This window comes from Fulmarus glacialis, unplaced genomic scaffold (assembly GCF_000690835.1).
Source record: "Fulmarus glacialis isolate BGI_N327 unplaced genomic scaffold, ASM69083v1 scaffold37151, whole genome shotgun sequence".
In the NCBI taxonomy this organism is placed as follows: Eukaryota; Metazoa; Chordata; class Aves; order Procellariiformes; family Procellariidae; genus Fulmarus; species Fulmarus glacialis.
The window spans coordinates 39,431-45,281 of record NW_009192932.1 but is presented as its reverse complement, the minus strand read 5'-3'; positions in this window follow the sequence as shown (position 1 = coordinate 45,281).

Below are 5,851 nucleotides of genomic sequence, written 5' to 3'. Positions count from 1 at the left end.
GCTGAGGGAACTGGGGTTGTTTAGTCTGATGAAGAGGAGGTGATGGGAGGCCTTATTGCTCTCCACAACTACCTGAAAGGAGGTTGTAGTGAGGTGGGGGTTGGTCTCTTCTGCCAAGTAACTAGCGATGGGACAAGAGGAAATGGCCTCAAGTTGCTCCAGGGGAGGTTTAGATTGGATATTAGGAAAATCTTCTTTACTGGAAGAGTGGTCAAGCATTGGAAAGGCTGCCCAGGGAAGTGGTTGAGTCACCATCCCTGGAGGTATTAAAAGACGTGTAGATGTGGTGCTTAGGGACATGGTTTAGTGGGCATGGTGGTGTTGAGTTGGCAGTTGGACTCGATGATTTTAGAGGTCTTTTCCAACCTTAATGATTCTATGATTCTATGATACATATGTGATGGCAAAGAACGCGAAATATGTAAAAAATGACATGAATATCACATTCTTTTCACCTCAACTCTCCTCATCTCACCATCGGTCAGAGATTCACCACGTGCATGAAAATCAAAATGGCCAGAGTACTTAGGCCAACAACTATATGTACACAGAAATGGGTTTTCTCTAGAACATCTGTACAGTAAGGTCCTCAAAGATTAGCCTAATTGCTTCACTGAATCTGTCTTAATGAACTTTTAGATTTGTATCTATCTCAGGATTCATTATTTCCTTCAACTCAGTCTATGGATTACTGACTAGCTTGTGGAGGCTAGCAGTATTAGTAGTCTGATTGCACTGCATTTTTCTTTGTATTTCTCTGTGAAACTAATGAAGTAATAGTCAACAAATTATTCCAAAGATATTTATTTCTTTCCTGTACATGAATTAAAAATCTTACCAAAAAATGGACCCACACTTTACTGAAATAGATAATCTTATTCATACATCTAACATTTTTTTTAATATAAGCTAGAAAAATAGAAATTTCATCTTGGACCCATATAATATTCTTGCAGTACTGCCTAGAAAACTATGTTAAAATAAATATTTTTTCTTGAAAAGGGATAGTGCACATTGCTTAACCAGACAAGCATAAAAGTAACAAAAAGAATTCAGTGCAAATTTCTGAAATATGCATTCAGATTACCTTTCCTTTCATACATGATTTCTAAATGGTTAATAGTCCAGTTTTTTCATATTCTGAAACGGAGTTCATCAGAATCAACTGAAAAGAAAGTTGAATAAGCTATTGCCTCTTTGTCTTGGAATTTAGTTTTCAGCAATGTCCTAATAAACTCTTCTTGGAGCTCTCTTTTGACTTGAAGTTAGGCAGAATTTGCCAGAGTGGAAGTAAAATATTTTTTTACTTCTTACCTAGAACACTTCAAATATATTCAAGTTTTACAGAACATTTTGACCATTTGCTGTAGGTGGCTGTGAACTGGGGTCATAGTTAAAATTTACAGAAGTACATTAATTATGTTCAAAATCCTGTCAATTATTACTTTTAAAAAATTTTGTAGCAAAGAGTTAGATATTAATGGTAGTTTGATAAACAGGTATTTAAGTTAAAAACATCAGACTGCATCTGACACAGATCACTTAAGGATCTCATTAGCATCCATCTTCTGCATGTTTTATGTAGACTCAAGTTGACACTTTGGTTGAAGTTCACTCTACAGAAAGTGCCTCTTGCATGATTTAGAAAAAAAAAAAAATTAGGTCTTTTTTTTCACCTGGAGGATTACACAAGTTTTGGTTTAGTTCTCAACACAAAATATACATATTATTTTATACATGTTTCTAAGGTTTCAATCCCTTAGAAAAAAAGAAGTAAAATCAAAATACAACTTCTCCATTTGCCCTTCTGAACACACATCCTACCTCAAGCTTTAGCACGTCAAGGGTCAGACTGTCCGCACAACCAAGCTAGGTGACACCTTCTGGATAAAAGGTCAGGGTTGGACAAAACCATTTAAATCAAACTCAGTGAAATAATTTCAAAAAATGTAAATGTCCTAAAAAAATAGAGTTAACTTTTTTCCATTTTGGATGATTCTAAGTCTGAACATTGGACTTCTAGTCCAAAAAGGCCATCTTGCTGAATTTGGCTAGATTTTGAAAAAGAAAGGAGAAAATTACATATTTTGCTATGCAGGTTCTAAAACTTGTAATTATGGCCACTAAAATCATATACTCTGTTAACAAACAAGTACAAAAAAAGAAAATTCATACAAAATAAAGTAATTATTTAAGACTTGCTCAAGGAATCTGTTGGTCTGACCTTGCAAAATACTTAGGCAGGTGCTTAATTTTAAGCATGTGAGTCATTGTGCCAAGAGAGATTTTATGGTGAACACTAATGCACAAATATTAGACTGGCTCTTCCACTTCAAGATAAGCATGGACGTAAGTGCTTTGCTGGATATGGATCAGGATGCTCAGCACCTAACAGGACTTTAGGCGGTGATCCAGCAAAGCACTTACCCACACGAACAACACTGCTGACTTTAAGATCACTGCTCATGTGCTTAACATTAGGCATGCTCGTAAGTGCTTTCCTGGAAGGGCCCGATAGACCAATAGTGTATAAGCTATAAAATTTGAAGCAGTGTATGTTTAACACACCGCATATTTAACAATGTTAATCTGCTGAGATTTGCTTTTTCTTGGAACAGGGCATGTCTAACTTCAAGCATTTATTTTCAGAAAGTGCGTAAAAAAAGCCTTTAAAAGCTGCTTTGAGATTATGGCAAGTTAAAATAATATTAGCGCGTCTCCTTATGCTCCTTTTATTTCTTCTTTGCATGTCTTTGTGCAGGCATCTAAAAAGGAAAGAGAAAACCCTAGTCATAAACATTAATCTATTCAAATAAGCATCCATGCATTTAGTTTCCCTCCAAAAAACATCATCAGATGCAACTGAACACCTGAAAACAAGCATTACTGAACTCTTCTATATTTCAGATCTGAATGCAAATTCTGCCAACTATGCCGCCTTTTCCACTGAAAATATTCAAATCACCAATTGTCACTTCTACAAATAGAACTAAGGTTATTACTTAAGACTGAAAATGATGTGCAAGTCCAACCCTTACATATCCCTAAGTCAGCGCTGATATTTCCATATGAAGTTTTCCATGCCCACTGATGTCAATCCATTTACAACGTGAAGTCTAAAAAAGTGGAAATGTAAGAGCTGCTTAATCCCAAAACAACAACTATAAAAGCATCACAACTCATCAGATATTTACATGAACATTTAGAGATGGCATGTCAATGCCAAAAAGAAATAAAGTAAGACCACATTTCTATAATGGTGCTGGCATATTGTTTCATACTAAGCTAACCAAGGAAGAAACAGCAAAGCAGCACTTCATAATGACCTACTGCTACTGCTGGCCAGGCATAGTAACTATATTTAAATCCTCGTCGTGGTAGGAAATATTGTTTTATGTATTTGGCACCACATGCTCTTCATAACTTCTTACAGCTACACATTGAGGAAGTTTCAAAGTTACTAAATGTATTTCATTCTCTCCTAAAGGGAAAAGTTTTTGTTTTCACGTGAAAGCTCTAATGGCTTTTGGAAATGGCTTATTTTTTTTGTCATGCACAAATTCCTGCTCAACCAAAAGCACAGTCACTAATAAAATTACCATTGTTGTAAGTTACGGCATAGCTGACAGCTGAAGTCGAGATGTGACACACTAAAGCACAATGCATCTATGCACAGAGGAAGAACTCTAGATTTAGTCCTTGAGTGCAGCAGCAGATGTGAAAGTCATGTACAGAGGAAGAAAAAAAAAATTGGTACCCCAGATCAGAAGTCAGCACAAAGGCCTCCCATCTCTATCAGAATTGCCCTCCTTCTGTCCTAAATTCTGACCACAGAAACTGGGACTTTTTCTTAGAAGAGAGGTTCTTGAACTGTTCGGTCGATGAAAAGACGCATTTCCAAAATTTATTTCACAAAACTTTTGAACTATTAAAAACCAAATCCCTAAAACTAGCAGATGTAAATATCCAGAAGAAGAGCTTCTACCAGTGTATCTGTCCTGCATCATAGTTCCTGTTTCTAATGTAGCTCTCTCCCGTTCTTGGTTTTCCACTCAAACGTCCATCCCATGCTTGTCTGCCTTCTCAACACCTTCCAGTGCTTGGAATTGGCTTTCCATTAATAGATACACAATTCCTTTCCTCTCATTTACCGAAATACTCCCTAGGTTGTTGCTTACTGCACAAAACTTCTCCATTAACATGACAGTATGTGCCTGTTCTTTTTCTTCTTTTTTTTCATAACTTTATCCCGTACTTTGAGTAGTGGTTTTCAAAAGTTGTCATCACTGGTGCATCCCTTCTCCTACCAATATGAAGTTGGGGGGTTTCTTTGACTGTCAAATAAACTGCTGAGCTAGGCTGAATGTTCCTCAAAATCTAACCCTTCCAGTTCATGACCATAATTGCTCATTCTGTGCTCACCAAACGCTAGTTCCTTTCGATCATAGCAAGGACCCATTGGATAAACCAATACATGCTGCTACAGGGCTGGTCTTCACTTACAGCCTAGACAAGTAAGGAAGGAAAAAAGCAAGATGGCAATTCTAAAGATGGTGCACACAGAAATTGTCACATATATTGACACCTACTATTAATTTTTAAACTCGTCTGATAGTTAATGTCAGAAAAGGAAACTACTGATAAGACTGGTGAAATTCTGCTAAAGACAGCTGAACAACAAGGCAGTGTGGTATAACCGGAATTTCTCTATGGCTCCACGTAGCAATTCCTGGGTTTTTTGTGTCCCCTACTGCTCCCCACCCCCTTATATTGTTTCAGAAAGTTGACATTCATGACTGGAATTCTATTAAAACACCAAATGGCTTGGGATAATGATTCTAACTGAAAAATCAATAAAGTCTCTGCATCTGAATCACACACTTCTCAACCTACTAGTACTATGGGCTGATTTTCAGAGATAAGGAAGACTTACAGTACTGATTCCTTAGAATGCCTGAAAAGCATTTTTTTCTAAGGAACTTCATTTTAGTTCTAGATAATCCACTTCAGACAAACATTTTTAGAACTGGGAACATTAACTGTATGCTATTGGGAGGCCATCCACATTTGTTAAATAAATCTCTCTGTAATCAGAGATAATAATTCCATAAATATCCAAATATTTTCCTCTATCTGGAATTCCAACCATACTCACTTCCCCATTACATTATGCCCAAAACTTTGAAAAAAACACTGGTTTGAAAGGCATACAAACCCCAACAACAATTGCAAAACTGCACACAACACACAGCAAGGCTTCTCATTCATTTCTGGTTGGAAGAGAATGCCACAGAGCTGTTTAACCTTACAGACACCACCGTAATCCATGGATTGTAAATGGCAGCAAGTAAGTTGGAAGTGAAAAAATGGCATAGTTATTAAAAATGAAGAAACTCCTAGCTTCTCTGAAACTCCTCATTATCAAGGGATACAGGCAGATTCTCTACTGAGCTGAAGTAGCAAAGAATGATGTATTTTAGAAGCGTCTTTCTAAAACACACATTGTAATTGATCCACAGTAACTACTCAGTGCAACAACTGGTGGATGAAACTATGAGTTAGTGTCGTGTAGAACTGGCTAGACCTACACAAATGATCCCAGTGACTCCATCCCTTTTTCAATTCTATGAATCAGGGAAGTTGCGACATAGCAGATAGTTATCCCTCTGAATGTATAGGAATACCCTGTAATGAGGAAAGAACGCACCCAAGAGTGAGTAGTGTGTTTTAAGTAACAGTCCTACCTTGTGCAAAACTTCATAAAACTAAACCTTATCCAAGACACTCATACTTAAGCTTTTGAATTACGCATCCAGCTCCAAATAGGCTTCTTTAAAAGCCCCAGTTTTGC